This window comes from Lontra canadensis, unplaced genomic scaffold (genome assembly GCF_010015895.1).
Source record: "Lontra canadensis isolate GAN:19392208 unplaced genomic scaffold, GSC_riverotter_1.0 scaffold366, whole genome shotgun sequence".
Lineage (NCBI taxonomy): Eukaryota > Metazoa > Chordata > Mammalia > Carnivora > Mustelidae > Lontra > Lontra canadensis.
The window spans coordinates 86050-98019 of NW_022631360.1; the positions used below are offsets into that span (position 1 = coordinate 86050).

The 11970-nt window shown below is 44.0% G+C and overlaps 1 non-coding gene across 1 annotated transcript; it reads right to left on the bottom strand.

The window, feature by feature from the left end:
* Positions 1-511: 511 nt before the first annotated feature.
* On the bottom strand, positions 512-674 carry LOC116862870. Its single transcript, XR_004381731.1, has one exon. It is a non-coding gene; the product is annotated as a U1 spliceosomal RNA (small nuclear RNA).
* Between the last annotated feature and the right edge of the window lie 11296 nt (positions 675-11970).

Consider the following 11970-nt stretch of genomic DNA (forward strand, 5'->3'; position numbering starts at 1 on the left):
TGGGAAATACCCTTCACAGTGTCCTTCATGTTACAAGGGCAAGGGAACATCACCTAAAGATGAGGAACACATTTTTACTGTGGTTCTTGATTTCTTTGTTTTGCTTTTTTTTTTTTTTTTAATCAACATGACCAAATTTTATTTGGAATGAGAATTACAATCTGAAGGGTTTGAAGAGGTGGGGGGGTGGGAGGTTGGGGGTATTAGAGAGGGTACGGATTGCATGGAGCACTGGGTGTGGTACAAAAACAATGAATACTGTTATGCTGAAAACAAAAAAAAAAAGACATTTGACAGTTGAGAAATGTTTGTTTATTCTGATCCGGTTGTACAACTAATCTAGGTCAAATTACCAAGGAAATTTTACATTATTTCATCAAGCAGCAATATAATTAAATGGCCTAGAAATAATGCATTCATTAAGTAACTGGGAGGACCAAAATGCATCTTAACAGAGAAAACATGTGAGAATACAAAGAAAAGAGCATTCTGTCATTTAATAACCACTACCAGGGAAAGAGTACTAAGGCAGTCCTCCCCATCACAAGTCAGGCAGTTGAGTTTTCCACATTTGGGGAAATCGCAAGGGTCAGCAGGACCACAGTGCAATGGTCAAACCTCATGCTGGGAAAACAACCTACTTGATAGTGACATTTTCCCTGCTAAGTAAATATGACTCCCTTCTCCTCGGCTCTAGACCAGCCTCACTGGCTGTCCACCCCATACACACGCTTACTGGCCAACCTAACTTCCAAAATCCTTGGCACCCATTCATGTCCCAAGCATCCTCAGTCTCCACAGGAGTCTTCCTAATACAATGGAAGCAACAGCCCTGCTACATCCTCTGCCCCAGCAATTCTCTGGCCCAGAACCGCCCCGCAAGGTTGCCTGTTTGACATCAGACACGCCCCACCCATGACATCAGGGACAAAACCACACAAACTGATACACACACGCATGCACACAGAGCACTCAGCACAGGGAAGGCTGTCCCAGCCTGAGAGGAACATGAGGGAGGACTTTCCAGCAGACAGAGAAGAACAGATACATCTCTCTCTCTCTCTCCTCCCCTTTCCTTCAAACCTGTTTTGAGGAGACAGAGTGCCTTGGCTCCACTTGTGGAGCTCAGCCTCCTAGTCAGTCCCCACGCACCCCGCAGTCCTGGACACTCTGGGGGGTGGGGGCGGGGAACCCAAAGTCAGCAACCTCTGGGCCAGCCCTTGGGCTGACACCTGCCAGCAACATCCTGAGAACACCACCAGGACCAGCTTCTTCACCAGGTGGCTCATAGGGCAGAGCCGCAGTGCCCCCTTGTGGCCGCATGGAAGAGAGCGCCCAAGGATCCTGCTGCTGAGGGAAGGGCCAACGGAAACCATCCCTTCTGCTCCCTTAAATTGGGCTCTGAGTTCAAGGCGGGGCTCCAGGCGCCCCGCTCTGCCACTGCCTTCCCTCCCTCCAGCGCGGGGCATTTCCCGTCGAATGAGATTTCTGCATCAAATTCGGCCTGTGGACCGAAAGTGCCAGGTCTGGGAAACAAAGCAAAGCAAATACTCCCAAGAGACAAGTACTTGCACAATTCTATGGTGATGGAAGGAGCCCCAAGGATCCTGTTTTGCCATCGTCTTGATTGCGCCTTGAGGGAGTGCTTTTCCTTTATGGGATTGTTGAAATTTGAAAAGACTGGGGGGGTGGAGGGGCTTCCAACTTTAGTTGTTACTTGAGTTCATAGTGTGGTGGGGGCAGTAGGGACTCAAGCTAATTCCAGGAACCTGTGCACGTGTTCCATCACACAGCAAGAGGTACCCTGTAGAGGTGTTTATGTTAAGGACCTTGAGATGGGAAGATGATCCTGGATTCTCCAGGCAACCCCTGGAATGACAAGAGGGTCTTAAAACTGGAAGAGGCAAAGAAGGAGGTCAGAAGGATGCTGTGTGAGGAGGACACTGCCTGCTGGAGCTGGGGCTGAGCATGGAGGAGGGGCCTCTAAAAGCTGGAACAGACAAAGAGACACACTGTCTGCTTCACCTAAAAAAATAGAAACTGCCAGATACTTTACCAGAAAAAATGGGATTTGTCAGGAATAAAAAGGAAAGGTGATCTGGGACAAACCAGCATTGGCAAATCCATAGGTGAAAACAGAGAGCAAATGGGAGGGACACTCTTCTTTTTAGAGGAAAGGGGTCAGTTGGGAAGATTGTTCTAAAAGTCCATCAGGGTGAACTGTGAGTTAGAATAGTGCTGGTATCTCCCTGGGCGGGGACAAAGCTATCGTTCCTGACTCTGGCCTGGTTAGTAGAGGCCTATGCCTGTGCAATGTCAAGTCCCGGTAAGGTCAGATCAGTCCCTCCCCTAGGGCTGCAGTGCCCTAGGAAGTAAGGAGGGCAGAGGAGCTCCCTCGCTAAAATCTCCAGACTGTATTTTAGTGCGGTTTCCCTTGACTAATTTCCACCCTCCCCTAGAGCCTTCAGAAGGGAAGGTGCCCTGTGGACATCTGGATTTTAGTCCAGTGAGATCGTTGTTGGGAACTTGCACCCTCAGAACTGTAAGGTAAAAAATGTGTGTGAGTGGAGCCCTTTCTGAGGTCCCTTGGGACAAGCAGGGGAGTGCCTGGATGAGAGTTAAGAATCCCTGCCCCTCCTTTAGCAGCAGCCTTGCAGTCCAGAGCTTTGACATAACTGGTGCCTCTCCCTCTCTCCTTAAGGATCAGAAGTCAGCCCTGGGCTCAGTGATACCCATGAGACACTATAGAAAGGCTGTGAGAAAGCCCGCACTTCCCATGAGACCACGTTGTAGTCATGGTCATCCTTCCTGGAGAGGACACTGGAGAGAAGAGAAATGACCAAGGCAGGCTCAAGGGCTTTAAAGAGCCATGTCCACTAGCACAGAAGGGCTCTTACCACAGACCTCAGGGAAGCATCTCAGCCCCCACGCAAGGGGCGGGGGTCTCCTGCCCTCTCTCCCAGTGTTAAGGAAAAACTGTCTCAGAAAAGCTGATGAGATGGCAGCAGTGGAGCAGCAGAAGAAGCTCACCTTCCCCAGGTTCTGCCTCAGCCCCCAGGTGCACCTCCGCAGGCTCTGGAACTGGGCCTCAGAGCAGGGGCTGCCACCGCAGAGCGCCCCCAGCAGTGGAGGCTGACCCCGCTTGATGGAGGAGGAGGCACTCTGCTGAAGACCCTGGGCAAGGCCAGGAAGGAGGTTCCCCCATGGACAAGCCCCAGGTGGTTAAGGAGCAGCTGCCAGACCCCATCCTCCTGACAGAGATGGTGGGCAGCAGGGAGACTGCTTCCAATGGCTAGACATTCAGCCAGGTGGAAAGGGTGAGGTCTCCATCACCTCCAACCTGGAAAGCAGGACAGCCCTGCATGGCATCCTGGGGCCACTCAGTCCTCCTGCTTCATCTTCCTCAAGTAGCCTGTTGGGTCCATAAGGGCACAGGCTTCTCTTAAAAAGAAAAAAATAAAATACACACACACACACACACACACACACACACACACACACACACACACACAACAAAAGCTGCCCTTTGGTCTGTCTCAGTGCTTTGTAAATACAAACTTGTAAGGGTTTTCTTACTTCAAGGTTGCACCCTGGATCTGGCTCTGCATTCTGTACAAGTCTGTATTCAGAATCTAGATGACCTTTCCCAGATTGATTTTAAAATATGGGAGCCACTCCAATAGGGACCCTGCACAACTGGATTTACCCTCCTGCCTGAAACAACAAAGCAACTGCAAAGACACACTAGATGCATGAAATGCAGATTTCTAAGTTTCTGGGCATCAGGGAAAGAAGACAACCTTCCAAGACAGGGAAGCACACAGGTGAGCAGAGCCCTACAGCTGCTCTGAGGAACTGGCTCCAGAGAGTTTCCAAGCAAGGCCACTGGGGAGGGGAACCTGAGGAGGAGCCCAATGGACCTCCTGGAGCTGAGGACACTGAGCTGTGAGACCCCAGGACACTGTCCCCAGGACAGTGTTGTGGAAAGTCACCTAGCCAGAGCTGTGCAGGGGCCCTGGGGTGACGTGCAGTGCAGTCCTGCTCAGGGCCTCCATGGACGGCAAGGTCTGCAACTCGGTGGCAATCATTTGAAAGCAGTAGAGGGAACAGGGCCTGGAGCTCTCGCAGGAGAAATGACCCCTAATCAGGAGACAGATCAGTCATCTGAACAGAACCCAGAGCTGATGCAGATGGGACAACCACCAGAAAAGGACATGAGAACATTTAGTGTAAGTGTTTACCATCCATTGAAAATGTGAAATAGATAAATGAAAAATGTAAACAAGACCCCATCTAAGATATGAAAGTGATGATGTCTGAAAGGAATGTACAGCAAGAGATTGACAGCAACGAGAAAATGTAGAATAGAAATTCTGATAGAATCGTGTTGATTCTGTAGATCCCTGTGAGTAGTATCGCCATAAGAACTAGAGTAAATAGGCCATGCATGTGCACAGTTTTCTTTCCCATTAGGTCTGTAATCTCCTACAGCAATGTTTTCTACTATTCAGTGAGCAGGTCTTACTTCTCCTTGAATGAACTGATGCCTACATATTCTACTGTTTTGGGTGCTACTGTCAATGGAATTGCTTCCTTAATCTTCTTCTCGGATCGATCATTGCTAGTGCATAGAAATACACCTGATGTGTGTATACCTGGTCCCTGCAACCTTACAGAATGAGTTTATGGATGCTAATATTTTTGTGTGTGGATGACTTCAGATTTTTCTATGTTTAGGAGCATGTCCTCTGTAAATAGAGATGCAGGTTGACCCTTGAAGAATGCAGGGTTAAGGGTGTGGTGCTGACTCTCAAAGTTAAAAATCTGTGTATAACTTTTGACTGCCCGAGACTGAACTACTAATAGTAACTGTGGACTGGAAGCCTTAGTGAAAACATAGTCGATTCACCCCTCTTTTGCAAGTTATTTTTTTATACACTGTATACATATAATAAAGTAAGCTAGAGAAAAAATGTTATTAGGACAATCATAAGCATGAGAACATAGAGTAGTATGCTTTGTTTATAAAAAGGGCATCCGGAAGTGTACACGTGTTGTTCCAACCTGTGTTGTACAATGTCAATTGTAGTTTTATTTCTTCCTCCCCACACGCTTTTTACACACTTGGAGATTTGAAAGATATTCTAGCAAGTATAGAAGTCTATCCTTCTGTTTGGGCCAGCCCTAGATTTTGCCCTCCATGAGGAGGAGTGACAGATGGGAGGTCACCTCACCCTGGAGCCTTGGATCAGCATCCATAGGGATAGAAAGACTACAGGAGCCCCTGCTCTTTGCACACCCACTCCAACTGGAAGGACCACAGTGTTCCCGGAGGCCACTGTCAGGAGGGCTCAGGGCTCTGGAGCTGCCCCCAGCAGGAGGCCAGAGGCAATCTCACCCTCTCACCTTCCCAACTTCCCTCTCTCTTTCCCTCCACACTCCATGTTGCCGACCTCCCCCCACCATCTTCTTGTTCCTCTTCAGCATTCCATGGGCACATCTCTCCCTGCCACCAACATCCCAGGCTGAGGCCTCAGAGCTCTTCTGGGTGAGGTGCTCATTGTTGTTCCAAGTGTTGCACTCTAGATATTTCTCCCACTCTTGCTTAAATCTAAGTCAGCTGCATGTCACAGACTTGTAAACATTTTTGCCAACAAGAAAATAGTGGAGGGTGTGTGTGCATCTGTGTGTGTGTGTGTTGCCTTGGAAATCATAAGGTGCTGCATCAGGAATCTGGAGTTCCTCCCATCAGGAAAAGAGAGGGGAATTATCTTGGTCCTTGTAAGTCAAGAGCCATTCTGAGCCCTGAGAGAATACTAAATATTGGCTGACACTTCCCAAGATCAACTCAGAGACCCTATACTTTTAGTACTTGTTGGGATTCCCGTGTGTGCTCAGAAGTCCAATGGCCAACAAAAGTTGGCACACTAAAGTAGAGAAGTAGACCAAAGAACAGAGTATTCCCTCGATGACCACATTACTCTCTGCCCTCACTGCAGTCTCTCTGAAAATGGGAATGGGCAGTCAAACTACCTTGCATTCAGTAGAGGATAGGGGGAAAAGTGGAACAGTGGGGGAACAGTTCAAGTTATTATATCCATAGACTCTATTTGAGGGCACGTGAAAACTCTACTGAAAAGTTTTGTGGGCTATGCCCGTGGGTAGGAGGGGTTAATGGAGCCTACAATTACACAACTCAGTATAATTTAATAACGTAATATCTTTCCCACTTCACAGGGTATTCTTTCATTTTGTCTGATGCCAGGACTGAATCTAAACATATGTGTACTATCCCATTGATTGATTTGCTAATGTTGAACCATCCTTGCAACCCAGGGATGAATCCCACCTGGTCATGGTGGATAATCTTTTTAATGTACTGTTGGATGCTATTAGCTAGGATCTGTGGAGAATCTTAGCATCCATATTCATCAGGGATATTGATCTGAAATTCTCCTTTTTGGTGGGGTCTTTGCCTGGTTTGGGGATTAGGGTAATGCTGGCTTCATAAAAAGAGTGTGGAAGTTTTCCTTCTGCTTCAATTTTTTGAAATAGCTTCAGAAGAATAGGTATTATTTCTTCTTTGAAAGTTTGGTACAATTCCCCAGTGAATCCGTCAGGTCCTGGGCTCTTGATTTTTGCAAGGTTTTTGGTCATTGCTTCAATTTCATTACTAGATATTGGTATATTCAGGTTCACATTTTCTCCCTGGTTCAATTTTGGAAGTTTATAGTTTTCCAGGAATGCATCCATTTCATCTAGGTTGCTTAAGTTATTGGCATAAACTGTTGATAATAATTTCTGATGATAGTTTCTATTTCCTTGGTGTTAGTTGTGATCTCTCCCTTTTCTTTCATAATTTTATTAACTTGGGCCTTCTCTTTTTTCTTTTGGATTAGTTTGGCCAACAGTTTATCGATCTCATTGATTCTTTCAAAAAACGAGCTTCTAGTTTCATTGATGCTTTCTACTGTATCTCTAATTTCTATCTCATCGTTCTCTGCTCTAATCCTGATTATTTCCCTTCTTGTGTCTGGAGTTGACTCAATTTGTTGTTCTTTCTCCAGTTCATTAAGGTGTAAAGACAGCTGGTGTATTCTGGATTTTTCAATTTTTTTGAGGGAGGCTTGGATGGCTATGTATTTCCCACTTGGCTGTATCCCATTGGTTTGGGACTGAAGTGTCTTCATTCTCATTGATTTCCATGAATAGTTTAAGTTCTTCTTTGATTTCCTGGTTGATCCAAGCCTTCTTAAGCAAGGTGGTCTTTAGTTTCCAGGTATTTGAATTCCTTCCAAAATTTTCTTGTACTTGAGCTCCAGTTTCAAAGCATTATGATCTGAGAATATGCAGGGAAAAATCCCAGTCTTTTGGTATCGGTTGAGCCCTGACTTGTGACACAGTATGTGGTCTGTTCTGGAGAAGGTTCCATGTGCACTCGAGAAGAATGAGTATTCTGTTGTTTTAGGGTGGAATGTTCTGTATATATCTATGAGGTCCATCTGCCCAATGTGTCATTCAATGCTCTTGTTTCTTTATTGATTTTCTGCTTGGATGATCTGTCTATTACTGAGAGTGGCATGTTAAGATCTCCTACTATTAATGTATTTATATCAATACGACTATCTTGATTAACAGTTTTCTTTCTTTCTTCTTCTTCTTTTTTTTTTTTTTTTACTTATTTGACAGAGAGAGAGATCACATGTAGGCAGAGAGGCAGGCAGAGAGAAAGAGGGAAGCAGGCTCCATTCTGAGCAAAGACCCTGATGTGGAGCTCAATCCCAGGACCCTGAGATCATGACCTGAGCTGAAGGCAGAGGCTTAACTCACTGAGCCACTGAGGCATCACCCTTGATTAACAGTTTTCTTATGTAATTGGCTACTCCCATATTGGGGGCATAAATAAACACAATTGTAAGATCTTCTTGGTGGATAGTCCCTTTGAGAATTATGTAGTGTCATTCTGAACATCTGACTAGAGTCTTTAGTTTAAAATCTAATTTATGTGATATAAGAATTGGTACCCCAGCCCTCTTTTGAGCCCCATTGGCATGAAAAATGCTTCTCCATCCTTTCACTTTCAGTCTGGATGTATCCTTAGGTTCAAAATGGGTCTCTTGTAGACAACATATGGGTGGGACCTGTTGTTTTATCCAATCTGCAACCCTATGCTATTTCATGGGCGCATTTAGGCCATTCACGTTGAGAGTGATTATAGAGAGATACGTTTTTATTGACATCGTGTTACCTGTGAAATCTTTGTTTCTATGGAGAATAGAGAAGAAACACATGGTCCTCTCAATTGATGCAGAAAAAGCATTTGACAAAATCAAGCATCCATTCCTGATTAAAACGCTTCAAAGTATAGGGATAGAGGGAACGTTCCTCAACTTCATAAAATCTATTTATGAAAAACACACAGCAAATAGCATCCTCACTGGGAAAAAGCTGACTGCCATCCCATTGAGATCAGGAACATGACAAGGATTCCCACTCTCACCACTCTTGTTCAACACAGTATTAGAAATCTTAGCAACAGCAATCAGACCACAAAGAGAAATAAAAGGTATTCAAATTGGCAATGAAGAAATCAAACTCTCTCTCCTCACAGATGACAGGATACTTTATATGGAAAACCCAAAAGACTCCATCCCCAAACTACTAGAACTCATAGCAGTTTAGTCATGTGGCAGGCTATAAAGTCAATGTACAGAAATCAGTTGCTTTCTTAGACACTAACAATGAAAATACAGAAAGGGAAATTAGAGAATCGATTCCATTTACTATAACACCAAGAACCATAAGATACCTGGGAATAAACCTAACCAAAGAGGTAAAGGATCTGTACTCAAGGAACTACAGAACACTCATGAAAGGAATCAAAGAAGACACAGAAAGATGGAAGACCATTCCATGCTCATGGATCAGAAAAATAAACATTGCAAAAATGTCTATACTGCCTAGAACAATCTATACTTTCAATGCCATTCTGATCAAGATTCCACCGGCATTTTTCAAAGAGCTGGAGCAGACGATCCCAAAATTGGTATGGAATCAGAAGAGGCGCCAAATTGCTAAGGAAATATTGAAAAAGAAAAACAAAACCGGGGGCATCACATTGCCTGATTTCAAGCTTTACTACAAAGCTGTGATCACCAAGACTGCATGGAACTGGCATGAAAACAGATACATAGACCACTGGAATAGAGGAGAGAGCCCAGATATGGACCCCCAACTCTATGGTCAAATAATCTTCAACAAAACAGGAAAAAATATGGAAAAAAGACAGTGTCTTCAATAAATGGTGCTGGGAAAGTTGGACAGCTATATGTAGAAGAATGAAACTCGACCATTCTCTTACACCATACACAAAGATAGACTCGAAATGGATAAAAAACCTCAATGTGAGACAGGAATCCATCAGAATCCTAGAGGAGAACATAGGCACTAACCTCTTCAATATCAGCCACAGCAACTTCTTTCAAGTTATGTCTCCAAAGTCAAAGGAAATAAAAGCAAAAATGAATTTTGGGGACTTTATCAAGATCAAAAGCTTCTGCACAGCAAAGGAAACAGTCAACAAAACAAAACCCATGCAATGGGAGAAGATATTTACAAATGACAGTACAGACAAAAGGCTCATATCCAGGATCTATAAAGAACTTCTCAAACTCAACACACAAAAAAAACAGATAATCATGTCAAAAAATGGGCAGAAGACATTAACAGACACTTCTCAAGTGAAGGCACACAAATGGCTATCAGACACTTGAAAACAATGTTCATCACCACTAGCCATCAAGGAGATAGAAATAAAAGCCACATTGAGATACAACCTTACACCAGTTAAAATGGCCAAAGACAGGAAACAACGTGTGTTGGAGAGGATGTGGAGAAAGGGGCACCCTCTTACACTGTTGGTGGGAATGCAAGTTCGTGCAGCCACTTTGGAGAACAGTGTGGCTGTTTCCTTAAGAAATTAAAAATAGAGCTTCCCTATGACCCTGCCATTGCACTATTGGTTATTTACCCCAAAGGTATAGATGTAGTGAAAAGAAGGGCCATCTGTATCCCAATGTTCATAGCAGCAATGGCCACAGTCGCCAAACTGGGGAAAGAACCAAGATGCCCTTCAAGAGACGAATGGATAAGGAAGATGTGGTCCATATACACTATAGAGTATTAGGCCTCCATCAGAAAGGAGGAATGACTAACTTTTGTGTCAACATGGGCAGGACTGGAAGAGTTTATGCTGAGTGAAATAAGTTAAGCAGAAGGAGTTAATTATCATATGGTTCCATTTATTTGTGGAGCATAAGAAATAACACGGAGGACATGGGGAGATGTAGAGAAGAGAGTTGGGGGAAATTGGAGGGGGAGACGAACTATGAGAGACTATGGACTCTGAAAAACAATCTGAGGGTTTTGAAGGGGTGGGCAGTGGGAGGTTGGGTGAGCCTGGTGGTGGGTATTGTGGAGGGCACATGTTTCATGGAACACTGGGTGTGGTACATAAACAATGAATTCTGGTACACTGAAAAGAAATTTAAAAAATTTAAAAATATATATATGTATATGTCAATATGGCTCATTATTTGCAGTGAAATTAATATACTAATATAAATTGTTCATACTGGTGAAACAGGGATATAGGGGTATAGGGGTATAGAGGAAGTGTCTGTACACTTTTTGCAGTTATAAGACTAATATCTAAAATTAAAAGTTTATTAATTAAAAGATACAGGCTGGTATATAAGGACTATATAAAGTGCAGACTTACAAAAAGTTCCAGAAATAAAGCTATTTTATGCTATCTTGAAAGGAAAAAAACTATCTTGAAAGGAAAAAAAGAAACATAGTTTCCCTAAACTTTGAAAAATTTTTTAAGATTAACTTAGGAGGTCTGTGAATAATTTAAAAAATAAATAATTTTAAATAAAAGCTCTCTCGGGGGCACCTGGGGGTCTCAGTCATTAAGTGTCTGCCTTTGGCTCAGGTCATGACCCCAGCTCCTGGGATGGTGCCCCATATCCATATCCCTGCTCATCAGGGAGCCCGCTTCTCCCTCTCCAGCTCCTGTGTGCTTGTGTTCCCTCTCTCACTCGCTCTCTCTGTCATAAATAAATAAAATCTTAAAAAAAAACCCTCCCTCTCTAGGTCTTACTGGGGTTCTGGGCCAGTATCAGCGGGTCCTCTAGATACCCATTGCATTGTTCTGTATTCCCTAAACTTGTCCATTAATAGATTCTGTATAGGATCAAAGTCCTCATTAAATGCCACTGCTGTAACACCAATGTGGCTCCTAAATGAATGGAGACTGCAGACGTATGAGAACAGAGAAACTAAAGAGCCTGGGAAGAGTCACAGCCATTCTGTTACTTGAACTCAGTCCAGAGAAGCCAGAGTTTCCACTGAGGCCACATTCTACTTCCTGCCCTTCCTCCTAAGTTCTCTGGGCCTCAGTTTCCTCATGTGTAAGCTAAGATTGGTATTCACATTCTCCCAATTCCCTTCCTGTTCAGTTTCTGTGAGTGCATGAGGATCTGAGGTGCTCGTTAAGTAGCTCTGGGGACTGCAGCTGAGACCTAACTTGGGTCCTTCTCTGTGTGTCCCCTGCAGGAGCCTGAGCTGAACCTATACTGAAAACTGAGTATGGAGGGAGCAGATGGAAGATAGAACATCAGCAGGCTTGGGGGATGGGAATAACCCAAAGAAGGATAAGGCAATGGTGGAGCAAGTGGTTGCCAATGGAGGTAAGAACAGGGAAAAGTCGAGTTCAGAAAAATCAGGGGGAAACTGAGGAATGAATATATATATACATATATATATGTATATATATACATATATATATGTAACACATGTGTGATTCAGAGGATTCCTGAGAAAATGAAAAACAAAACTACTCTTGGGAAGAAACATGCATTATAAGAAAAACACATCAAGAAAGAGCACATACTACAAAGTTACCTC